This window comes from Lithobates pipiens, unplaced genomic scaffold (genome assembly GCF_037356315.1).
Source record: "Lithobates pipiens isolate NorthernLeopardFrog02 unplaced genomic scaffold, aLitPip1_a1.2 Scaffold_1, whole genome shotgun sequence".
NCBI lineage: Eukaryota > Metazoa > Chordata > Amphibia > Anura > Ranidae > Lithobates > Lithobates pipiens.
The window spans coordinates 158385693-158399010 of NW_027507685.1; the positions used below are offsets into that span (position 1 = coordinate 158385693).

The following is a 13318-nucleotide window of genomic DNA, read 5'->3' on the forward strand; positions in this document are numbered from 1 at the left end:
AAGCCGTAATCGGCTTCGTTCCAGTCTCCTCATAGTAATCATGGTAACGACGTCATGACGTCACTTCCAGTTTACTCGGCTGCCAATGGCGCCGGTTTTAAAAATATATACGGTATTCAGAATCGCAGTTTTTGGCGATCTGAATACATTGAAGTGTAAAGGAGGGGTGGGGGGTCTTTTAGACCCCCGATCCCTCCATAAAGAGTACCTGTCACCACCTATTACTGTCACAAGGGATGTTTACATTACTTGTGACAGCAATAAAAGTGATCAAATTTTTTTTTTTAAACAATTTTAGTCATTTTAAAAAAAATAAAAAAATAAAAAATAATTTTTTAAAGCGCCCGCCTACCCCGCGAGCTCGCGAAGCAAAGAAAACGCATACGGAAGTCGCGCCCGCGTATGTAAACGGTGTTCAAATCACACATGTGAGGTATCGCCGCGATCGTAGAGCGAGAGCAATAATTCTAGCACTAGACCTCCTCTGTAACGCTAACCTGGTAACCGTAAAAATGTTTTAAAGCGTCGCCTATTAAGATTTCTAGGTACCGTACTTTGTCGTCAATCCACAAGCGCGCGCAATTATAAAGTGTGACATGTTTGGTATCTATTTACTCGGCGTAACATTATCTTTCATATTACGCAAAAAAATTGGGCTAATTTTACTGTTTTTTTTTCAATTCATGAAAGTGTCCCTTTTCCCAAAAAGTTGCGTTTAAAACACCGCTGCGCAAATACCGTGTGATATAAAATATTGCAACAATTGCCGTTTTATTCTCTAGAGTCTCTGCTAAAAAATATATATATAATGTTTGGGGGTTCCAAGTAATTTTCTAGCCAAAAATATGGATTTTAACTTGTAAACACCAAATTCCAAAAATAGGCTTAGTCATGAAAGGGTTAAACATTATTTTTTCAGAAGATAATCATATAATAAACACTTTTGAGAGACCTAGTCATGAAAACCTAGGCTCTCAAACTGTCCCCCTAAACAAAGGTGACACTGCTACATAATAATTAGCCATGACAGATAGGGAGGGAGGGAGAGAACACCACAGCTTGTGCTTACTGGAGCCACTGAACCTCAGGGGTTCCGAACCCCTTTTTATTTCCAATTCTTCCCATTTTTTTCCTAAACTGCCTGGATACTAGGACAACTGACCTATCCAAGGAAAGGACCAATAAAACCCCTTCCTGCTCTTTTTCAAAACTGCCTGGATACTAAGTGCCAGGGGAAGGTGACCAATAGCACACCTTACCGTTTTTTTTTAAACTGACTGGGTGATAGGTAATAGAACATCCAGCATTTTTAATTAAGGGGACACTAGAAACCCTGCTGCCATAGTCCCATGAGGGAAGGGGGTTTTAGAAACAGTTTTCCCCCCTTTTCCTTTCATTCCCTTAAGTACTAGGTGGTATATTGCGATCTGAATTCACTCAAAGGTCCCAGGTCTTATGGAATTTACGGGGGGCAACATCTGGCTTCATATGTCAGTTTGTACAATGTTATATTATTAAGACAACACTACTGACTTTATATACATCATGGGCAGTACATTATTTAACCACTTGCTGCCTGCCCACCATCAAATTGCTGAGGCTCTCGTTCTGGGTGGACGTCATATGATGGTGCACCCAGGGGCAGCAACCAGTGCCAACAATCGGTGCCCACCACAGCCAGAAATCAGTGATCATTAGTGATATCTGTCAGTGCTGGCTTTCAGTGCCACCTCTCAGTGATGCCTATCAGTAAAGTCCATCAATACCACCCATTAATGCCCATTAGTGATTATTAGTGCCACCCATCAGTTCCCATCAGTGCCGCTTATCCATGCTGTCTATCAGTGCCCACTAGTGCTGGCTATCACGGACCATCAGTGCCACCTATCAATGCCTATCAGTGCCGTCTATCAGTGCCCATAAGTGCAAAATATCAGTGCCGCCTCATGAGTGCCACCTAATCAGTGCTCGTAAGTGCCGCCTTATCAGTGCCCATAAATGCCACCTCACCAGTGCCCATCAGTGCAGCCTATTAGTGCCCATTAGTGCCCCTTTATCAGCGCACATCAATGAAGGAGAAAAATTACATTACAAAATTTACTGACAGAAACTAAGAAACTTTTTTTTTATTTTTTTTACATTTTCGGATTTTTTTTTGTTCAGGAAAAATATAAAAATCCCAGCAGTGATTAAATGCCACCAAAAGAAAGCTCTATTTGTGTGAAGAAAATGATAAAAATTTCACATGGTTACAGTGGAGCATGACCGCGCAATTGTCATTCAAACTATGACAGCGCTCAAAGCTGAAAAATGGCTTGGGCATAAAGGGGGTGAAAGTGCCCTGTAGATAAGTGGTTAAAGGGTCAGTCCACCCAGAACTGATATTTCCTTTTGGGTTGGTCCCCATTGGAAAGATTTTGGCACCTTCGTTTTTAACGCGGTGCGGGAAACATGCACAGAACATGAGTTTCCTACAGCGCTTTCTGGTGTGAACAGACCCTTAATTCTTTTTTAAAAAGACTGTCATTTCTCCCATGTACAAATGTACTCTAATTATTTTAAGTGTTTAACCCTAACTTAATTGAGTCCATAAAGTGCTATATTTTCTTTTCTTATATTTCTACAAATTTTTTTTTTTTGGTTTTTGTGTGTGCATTCTATTGTACAGTATATCATTCTGAGCATCTCTTTAGGTTGCTCCTACCTTGCTGTATATCCGTCTTTGTATTGACAAAATGTTTAGTAAAAATTACTTGATTAAAAAAAAAAAAGTTAATTAATTCCAGAAAAAGTTTCTATCCGCTCCTTCTAATTTTCTTGTCACTTACAGTAGGTTGAATATGAACATCTATTTGACTTTATCAGCCATTAGAAAATTGAATGTTCGTAAAAGGAACCATTTCAAATGAAATTCTACTAGTGTACGGCCATCTTTAGGAAATCTTAGGCTGACCAGCTGTCACCGCTGAGAGAAGACAGGGATTATTCACAATCAGCCTGCCAGATTCTTTTTTGCGATTATCACTAGTGGCTACAATAGCTGCTAGCGATAATTGCAAGAGAATTTGGTGGCTGGTTGATCGCTCGGTCAATTTGATACATTAAGCCTGGCCATACATGGTTCAAATCTCGGCCGGTTCCTGCTGAACCAGCCAAGATTTGAACCCTGTATGGCAAGCCTTACATAGGTAAAACATCACCTTCAGGTGGGCCAGTCTTATAATAAACTGTTACAAAACTTACAGTGGACATAGTCACTCTGCACATTGAACCAATGTCCTGTAAAAATGAGTTATGTCACATGTGTGTAATGATGATGAAGCAACTGTCTATTAGGCTACAGATTTGGTATAATTATAGGGTGTAAATTACCGTAGTTAAGAGTAAGAGCTAAATGAATGGTCTTTGTATCATTTACAGAGGTGGCATGCTATCAAGTGTTGCAAACAGAAGAGTCTGAGAAAGTAAATTATCATACATTCTACAAATTTCTTGCCTTCAACCACAGTTTGAAGGCAAGCAAACAGCTTGAATCCCTCATCAACACAATCAGCATTGATGGGGGAATCCTTTCTGCAGCACTATTGTGTTCTGTTGGTGGGGGGATTCGGGGAGCCTTCCTCACCATCAGATTATGGCGGAAAAAAACTGACACCCTGGTTGTACTAAAGTTGATCAATGGATTGACTTCACTACAACCAGCCTGCCCATAGATGGATTCAAATTTGCCCGGTTCCTGCTAAACCAGCCCAATTTCCATCCGTGTTTGGCCAGCTTTAATCATATAAAACTTGTTCTGTAATGTTGAAGATGTCTTTTCACTCAACCATGTAGCTTCTTCAGCTCTAATGAGTATTGGGAATATATCCAGCATTTATATCCACATGGGTAACTCTGTCACCTTGAGTATTTCTTACACCAGTGCATTATGGAAACACATGTGTGGTGTTTGAGTGTTGACATGTGTTGTGTTTTGGCAGCCCATTCATTTTGAACTGGCTGCCAACATGCTGTAAAGCACTGCGCAAACTGTTAGCGCTAAAACAATCCTGTATAATAACAATAATAAAAAAACAACGCACATAAAACTGGATATTAACTACAATGAAAATGCAGAGCAATGAGCTGCCTAGGGACTTTGGGCGACATTCAAAATTTAAGAACTAAACCCTCCTATCCTTTATATCTAAGGATACCGCCAACTAGTCTTTGCTTAATCTGCAAGTGCCATGGTGCTGCATATGTGATCAGTTATGATATCAGCCATTTGATGGCTTGACGGTTCGTATGAGGCATAAGCAACTGTTACAGTTATCATTCATGGCATGCCTTGAAATTTGAATTGGATTCAAATGTTTTGGCAAACAGTTAAACAATGAGGTTAGTTCTGCCTGCTTTAAAGTGGTTGTAAACCCTTACAAACCACTTTGACCTACAGGTAAGCCTAGATTAAGGCTTACCTGTAGGTCCAAGAAATATCTCCCAAACCTATACGGTTTAGGAGATATTTGCCCAAAGACGGGCACCGCTATCTATGGCGCATGCGCCGTAGACAGCGGTGCGCAGGCGCACTGAGCGGGGCATCGTCGATGACGGCAATGCCGCGAGTCTCGGCTCCCGTGCGCATGCGCGGGAGTGATGTCATCGCTGCTCTGGCGAATCACAGCGCCGGAGCAGCGAGACCCACGGAGACCCACCAAGAAGATGGACGCTCGGAACTACAGGGGACAGCGGTGACTTCGCTGACTCCTGTGTCAGGTAAGTGACACATAATGGACTACTATGCGATGCATAGTAGTCCATTATGCTTTGCCTTTGCAGGGAATGAAAGGGAAAGTAACACCCATTAGGGTTTACTTCCTCTTTTAAAGGGTTAGTTCCCTTGTATCAATAAACTGCTATGCCTGTAGATAAAAACAAACTGCAACTTTGACTAAAGATGGATGTAGGTGTAGGCCATTTATGTACCACCCAAAACCTAGCCAAAAAAACTCCAAGAGATGTCATCACCCTGTCCGGCCTTGTTGCTAGGACATTTTATAAGACACTCCCAGCCGTTATTGCTCACTCCCATCATCACAGGAATAGGCATTCAAAGCCCTGCCTGTCTGGTTCACTTTTTTCTTCATCTGTCTGGTTCACTATCTTCTCCATCAGCATTGCTGAGCTCAGAGCTACTGCAACTGTGGATGATGTTACCTGTTGCTTGGGAAAACTAGGGACTCAAAATCCCACAAAAATGCACTCCTGCCATGGGCTTGGCTAAATTCTTGTGGGATTTCAAGCTCCCAGCTTTCCCCAGAGGCAACATGACTTCACCAACGCTTACTGGAAAGGTCGGAAGCCAGGGATGAGTTAAATGTTTTTTTTTTTCCACTAACAGTAAAGTGGACTTTCCATTTTTAATGGAAGGTTCACTTTAACGTGAGCATCTCTTAGTAATTAGGGCCCAAAACATTATAGATAAACTATGTAAGCCTCAGCCTCTACTCTTCTTCTTAGGACCTTCAAAAGTCAGAAGAATGACGGCAAAATGTTCAATGCGTTTGGTTTCCTTGCGGGCATTGTAGACCTCTGTCTCTACTCTTCCTATGATCCTCAAAAGCCAGATGATGAGAGGACAAAAAGTTCAATGAGTTTGGGTTCCTTGAGGGCTTTCTATACTTCTCAACTATGTCACCATGTATGTATGGCTTAAAGGGACAGCTTAATGTGACAGGTGACTTTTACAGCAGTGACCATGACGTGTTTGCCAGCATGTTTTACTCGTTTTTCTGAGTGAACTGATGTAAGTAAGAGAAGTCTGCAAATTCTTAGAAAGTCTTCATCTTTTTTTATCTCCCTTCCCTGAAGTGGAAATCTCCTGGACGTTCATTATTGCTGCACTTACCTCATATACACATTTTTATTTTATAGTTACTAAATACTTTAATATGATAAAGTGCTCATGCTTTGTCCCAGTGTTTCTGATGGCGACTACAAGTGACCATTTTAACATATATTATATATTAGGTAGCCATGGCCCACTGTTGTCACCAGCAGGAAACCTGCCCTGTGTAATGCCATGCAACCATCACTGGTGTTTGTGTAGACAGTAAGTGGCTGCAAAGAGGCTACAGGAGATAAGCAGCACCAATGTGTATTAAAGCATGATAAACAAGCACATATGGTATTTTATTTAAAGGAAAAAAAACAAGGCAATTGTTTATGAAAAACAATACTTTAATAAACAAATTGCCATTCGGAGGAGCTTTACAAATATGTGGCACGCTCTGTATGTCTGTGAGTCTCTGCCTCGGCATAAACTAGAAAATGGAGCTTGCAAATACTGTAAATAATAACAAAAAAATAATTAAAAAGTCCATCAGTGGTGCCCCCTATCACACAGTGACCGCTGCAACACCAGGAAATTATACAGCCACGTTCACATCAATTCAATTCATAAATCCTGCCATATTGGTGATAAGGAAAATGGAGGTTATTAATGTTGGAGTCATTTGTATTAGTATTATTGTGTAAAATTTTTGAGACAACTTTGCAACAAAATGTGTCTCTGTGTTCGGCTAGGTTCACACTAGCCCACACTGTGTGTTCTGTTTGTGGGTGCAGGAATCGCATCTGTTCCCACACCTGCAACCACCCACAGCCAAATCACTCTGCTCTTAGGAAACACTCAGGGCTACCATTCATTCTAAACATGCATCGCGTTTGCGGGGGTGACAACCGCAGGGAAATTGCACGGTCAAAAGACCATGCAATTTCCCTGCGAATGTGTCTTTAAAAAGGTGCATTCACTTTTTTTTTTTTGTGGAAATGGAGGCAGCAGCTCACTCATTTGAATAGCCTGCGTAAATGCGGCCTGCATGAAACAGACGTGTGGACCTTGGGTTCCTGTGGAACTGATATTTGATACATTTCCATTGCCCTCCTATTTTCTCCAAGTAGATTATCTACCTGTAAAACTCCTACACCTTACAACAGTGGTTCTCAACTCCTGTCCTCAGAACCCACTAACAGGCCAGGTTTGCAAGATACCTGAATACATCACAGGTGATATCATTTGCTGCTCAGTGAGTGCAGTATTCTAGTCTACATCTCCCCAAGGTAATACTTAAAATCTGGCCTGTTAGTGGGTCCTGAGGACTGGAGTTGAGAACCACTGCCTTACAGGGAGAAACATGTGACAGTTCTGTCAGAGTTGTGACCGATCCATAGATGCCCTACTGGCACGTACATGAATCTGCCACAATGTCCGCCTTTTCTCACACTATCATGAGACAGATTTACAAAACATATTTATGACCAGGAGTTTGCCTGAGGCAGCCATTTTTGCTGCCCCCACCCCAAGGTTGACAACACTACACCTCTCCCTCCCCCTGAAAGCCACCTTGTTTTTAACGTCCAACAACCCCCCTTTGATTGCTAGGATGCTGACCCAGCAGACAATAATGCTGTGGCCCAGCACTGTGCATCAATGGCATAAAATGTTACTGGTTGTTATAGTGAAGGCAGGCACCTAAACAATAACAACCAATGACCCTGTGTGGTCCAGCTGCCAACGTCCTAGCAACCATCTTAGCAAAACTCCCCTGTGTATACATTGAGAATAGATTATCCGGTATGGACACTCCAGCCTCAAATGTAATGTGAGATTCTGAAACTACAGCAGATTATATCTCACAATGACATGTCACACTGACAATGGTGCAGCTCCCAGTCATAAGCAACTTAAAGCGGGTCATTTACTTGGCTTTCTCCTCAGCCTGCAGGTAAACGTGACCTTTGTTTTCTTGTGGTTGTGATTGGCCACATTCTCTGTCAGCAGTTCCAGTGACGTCAACACTATTATTTTCTCACAGGCTCAACGCATCTGAGATTTAATGTATAGCTCTACAGGGGTGTGGATCTGCATTACCTTGGAATTTGACTAAATGCCTGCATTGACGAGACTCTATTCATGTGATGATTTTCTCTCACGGGGTGGAAGCAATGCTGAGCATTGAAATGTTAACAGTAAGATTTCATTAAGTGAAGCTGTTGTAATAGCCTCTGTACGGCCCAGTGAGCTATAGGAAGCAAGATGGCTGCTTCACTTCCTGGTATCAGAATTCACAATCCACTGATAAAAATGAGAGCAAAATAAACATATGGTTTCTGTATGACTACTGATCAGATGACAATTTTAGCGTTCTAGCTAAAAAGCTTGTACTACTAATACAGAAACAGCCAAAAAAACTGACAGGTGTTATGCGCTGTCCAATGCAAAAATACACACATATATATATTACCGGGAATGGTGCTTTAGACTTTTAGACTAGATCTGTTACACAACAGAAAAGAAAGCAGTTGCTATTTTTTAGTTTGGACAGATTAAAAGTGGGTTAAAACCCGTGTCAGTTTTTCGTTTTTTTTACCTGCTGTGTCCTATTGGATGATTTCCTTTCACTTCCTGACCCATTGGCAAAACAGGAAGTGAGAGAAAATCCCTCCAAAGTGAGAGAATCCACAGTTGTCACCAGAACTGGTGTCTCTATTGGAAGATTCCCCTCTCGTCTGTTCTGCTGACAACCCAAAATTTCGGATTTTCTTTCGTTTTCATTTTGATGATAATGGTAAACAGTGCAAAAAGCAATAAAACCTGACAGGTGTTCTAATCCCTCTGCCTTTAGATATACTTCTAATCCATATTGCCTTTAGATATACTTTTAATCATAAAACTGGGACATGTCCTGATGAGGTTCTGATTTACAAGTCAATGACTCAATTTGTACTAAAGCTAATAGGTTGGCATGATAACCAGATAACCAGTATTTTCAGAAGGAGATGTTAGCAATGGCAGCCTCCATGTTACATTCATTCTAGGTGTCTTTAAGACAGTGGTTCTCAAATGTTTTTCACCCCTCACTATTGGAATCACTACAACTTTTCATTTCCTCCTACCTTACCCATACATACCTATATAAACTATAGGCACACCCCTCTTCGTTACCTTGGGGCCCCTCACTTTTACAATCACTGTTTAGGCAAAGTCTCTTGACCAGAGCTTATTTTAATGTTAAAAGCAATGTTGTGACATGTCAGAAATGTATTCTTCCAGTCTTGTACAGACACTGTGGACTGTAAAAATGTTTTTAATGGCAGTCCTTTTAAAAAGTGATCTAGGTTACCTATGAAAAACCGGAACCTGGCATTTAGCAATGACAGCGCATTGTTTATGGCCCAATGCTTGTGAGAACTCCATGTTCAAACAGAACCTAAGCTAACCAAAAATGGCTCCCAGAATCCAATGCTACAGACACATTTAGACAAATTTGTTCCCATTGTGACCTTAATGCAATATTCCCAAAACACACATTCCTGTAGAGGAATGTGTGCTTTGGGAATATTGCTGACGCAACCACCGACTGGAACCGTGTGTAGTCAAAGAAAGTAGTGTCACCAGCACACCAGGATCTCCAAAAATGTGTCCAAAGCTTTAATCCAGGGGTAGGCAACCTGGGGCCCTCCAGCTGATGCAGAACTACAAGTCCCATCATGCCTGTGGGAGTAATTATAACTGCCAGCCTTGCAATGCCTCATGGGAAATGTAGTTCCACAACAGCTCTTTAATCAATGATCACATTGTTACAGCAGAAAGCAACGTTTCAGAGCCACACAGGACCCCTTCATCAGGCATGTGACCATTGTGATCCTTTCTGCTTGGCCATGCTACCTGGAGTGGCATCCACCTACAGTCACACCCTCTTCTCCAATCCAAATGGCCAGATTACCAGTTTAGATGGCTAAATGCTTGCAAGAGTAGCATACTCATATAGAGCATAGGTTAACCAAAAACGGCCCCAAGAATCCATTACCACAGACACATTTAGATTATGAAAATGTGTTCCCATTGTGATCCTTTCTGCTTGGTCATGCTACCTGGAGTGGCATCAACCCACAGTCACCCCCAACACTCCAATCACAGTGGCTAGATGACCTGTTTTGATTACTAAATGCTTGTAAGAGCAACATATTCATACAGAGCATGGGCTAACCAAAAATGGCCACCAGAATCCACTGCTATAGGCACATTTAGTCTCCTTTATTCTCTTTTGTGCTGCACTCTGACCACTGCCCTATCAGATTACTATGGGAATACATTCAGCACCCCACATATATTTTTTCTGTTTAGCCATACTACCCATAGCAGCATCCACCTACAGTCACCCCCCCCCCCCCAACCACCCTTTCCATCTAGTGCCATGACCCCCCCCCCCCCCCAGGATTTAAAAAGGTTGCTTTAAGATCACAGGTTACAGCCCAATTAAATTTCATCTTTAGCACACAATTGGGATGTCCACTGCCCAGGCAGGCTTACCAGAACTTGCAATCATTTAATTGTGAGATTGCATATTGTCTATGGCAGTTATATAGTTTGTAGAATACACTAGAACAGGGTTACATATATTGTACTTATATTGCTATAAATACCGGCCTTTGCAATCTTTCCTTTGACTTGACAGGCAATAATGCTGATATTTTTAGCTCAAGCAGGTCAAAGTCTACATGCGGACGTGGTCTTGCGTGCATTGCTATCTTAACGCCTTTGCAAATAGAAATGACTTATCACTGTGGAAAACTTACTAGCAGTATGTTGACAGATATTCATAAAATCAATCAACATCTAAAGTGCTGTTTGATGAGATAGTTAAAAAATGGTTAGTAACATTATTAATAGATTTTCCATGGAAATGCAATAGAATTTGGAAGATTAAAGTAATCAACATACAATTCTTTATGTCAGCCCTTGTGTGCAGCAGGAAGTAAAGAAATCAGCAACTGACTTCTGAATTTTTTTGATCTATATTTAATAATGGTATGCAAACAGTGGATATGACAGTTTGACGGGTAGTCAGCATCAAAAGATTACATTATAAGAAAAACTCTTTATTCTATGGATATTGCTCAATATTGCTGCAGGTGTCATACACCTTTTATAAGTGTAAATCTTGATTCTTATAGCCTGATCTTATATCTTTAGGCTTTTGGCTTCTTTACCCATTTTGGCCATCAAAAGACACCCAAGTGTAGGCTTGGGTGCCTTGGTGTTGGGTGCAATACATCCCACTTTTGGACTTATTGCTGAGGGTGGGTTTATTAGAATTTGCCAAACCTGTCTGCCACTATCCAGTGCTGCTTTGATTCTAGATCACACCATCTAATGCCACGTTGGCTGTAAGAGCTAATACAGTAGCATCTTCAGTCAACATGAGCAAAGACTCCGTTAACATTTGTGTTCAGAGTGCAGAGCGCACAGCCTTATTGCCACGTACACACAATCAAACTTTCCGACGGGAAATGTTGGATGTGAGCTTGTTGGCTGAAAGTCCTACCGTGTGTTTTTTTTCATCGAACATTTGTTGTCAGACTTTCCCCAACAAATGTTGTCTAGCAGGTTCTCACATTTTCCGCCAACAAAACTTTGTTGTCGGACTTTCTGATTGTGTGTAAATAAGTCCGTCACACCCAAGTTCATGCGTGCTCGGAATCGAGCCGGAAGTACGAGCCGGAGGCGCTCAGTCTTGTGAAACTAGCGTTTGTAATAGAGATGTCACATGACTATTGAACTTCCTTTTTATCTGCACGTTGTACGTCTTGTACGTCACCACGTTCTCACATTCGTAATTGTTGGCCAACATTTGTGTGACCTTGTGTACGTTGGAGCCAACAACCTTCGGAAAAAAAAAAATCCACGATTTTGTTGTTGGAAAGTCCGATCGTGTGTACGGGGCATAATAGTTGGCCACATGACCCAGGAATCAGAACACTGCAGATTCTTTTTGTTACAGCAGATGGATGAGTATGCTTATGCCAATACCCTTACTCACCCTCTCTAATGGTTTAATTTATCCTAAACTTTTGGCTTATTTACTCATTGTGGCTCTGTTCATTGGTCAAAAGACATCCAAGCATTGGGTGAGTTTGTGTTGTGTGGTGTACGACCCACTGTTGGAGTTAATGCTGAGGATGGATTCATTAGAATTTGCTCAACCACTTCCATACCGGGCCTATTCTGGCACTGGTCTCCTACATGTAAAAATCATCATTTTTTTGCTAAAAAATTACTCAGAACCCCCAAACATTTTTATAAAAACTGTTTAAATTTTTTATTTTTTTTTATTCATTAAACATTAGCCCAATTTTTTTGTATGATGTGAAAGATGTTACGAGTACCTACCTATGAGTACGATACCTAACATGTCATGCTTTAAAATGGCGCACACTCGTGGTATGGCGCCAAACTTCGGTACTTAAAAATCTCCATAGACGACCCTTTTTTCTTTTTTTCTTTTTTTTTTTTTTTTACAGATTACATGTTTAAAGTTACAGAGGAAGTGTGGTTTGAATGCCGTTTACATATGTGGGGGCGGCGTATGCGTTTGCTTCTGCATACGAGCATGCAGGGACAGTGGCACTTTTTTTTTTCGCTTTCCCTTTAAAAAAAAAAAGTATCACTTTTTTTCCTATTACAAGGAATGTAACCATCCCTTGTAATAGCAGTAGGACATGGCAGGTCCTCTTTATGGAGAGATCAGGCGTTAATAAGTCCCCAGATCTCTCCTCTACGCAGGAAAGGCTGAGATAAAAAACAAATTATCTTGGACATTTCTGCCAAGTATACGGCAGTATTTACAACTGCCAGACCGGGCGTGAAGCTATAATGTCGCACCCCGACCTTCAAACATCATAGACCCTGCTGGGGACCATCTGGTCACTGTAAATGTTTATGGCTAACTTCTTTTGCCGACAGATTCCTTCTCTGGCTCGCCGACGCACGGGTGAGCCAGTAGAAGCATCGGGGGACTTCTCGCTGCCAGAGGTATCAAGCGGCTGAACTGCTGCTATAATTGTTGTTACGGAGCAGGGAATCGCTGGCTGAAAAAGATGATATCTGAAGTATGCCTGTAACTGCAGGCATCATTCAGATATCTCCACTCAGTCAAGGATGTCATATGACGTCCTTGGGCATGAAGTGGTTATACACTTTCTGTTGGCCATTATTCAGTGCTGCTTTGGTTCTAGATCTCACTGGGGTTGATTTACCAAAACCAGAGAGTGCAAAATCTGGTGCAGCTCTGCATGGTAGGCAATCGGCTTCTAACTTCTGCTTGTTCAGTTAAGCTTTGACATAAAACCTGAAAGCTGATTGGTTTCTATGCAGAGATGCACCAGATTTTACACTCTCCAGCTTTAGTAAATCAATCCCACTATCTAATGCTGCTTTAGACATAAAAGCTCATGTAGTAGAGTCTTGAGTCAATATGAGTGAAGAATCTGT

At 41.4% G+C, this 13318-nt stretch overlaps 1 protein-coding gene across 2 annotated transcripts in view; it reads left to right on the plus strand.

The window, feature by feature from the left end:
• The window catches only part of LOC143977694 (ceramide kinase-like), a 70561-nt gene that overhangs the window by 14868 nt on the left and 42375 nt on the right, over positions 1-13318 (plus strand). The window lies entirely within an intron of this gene.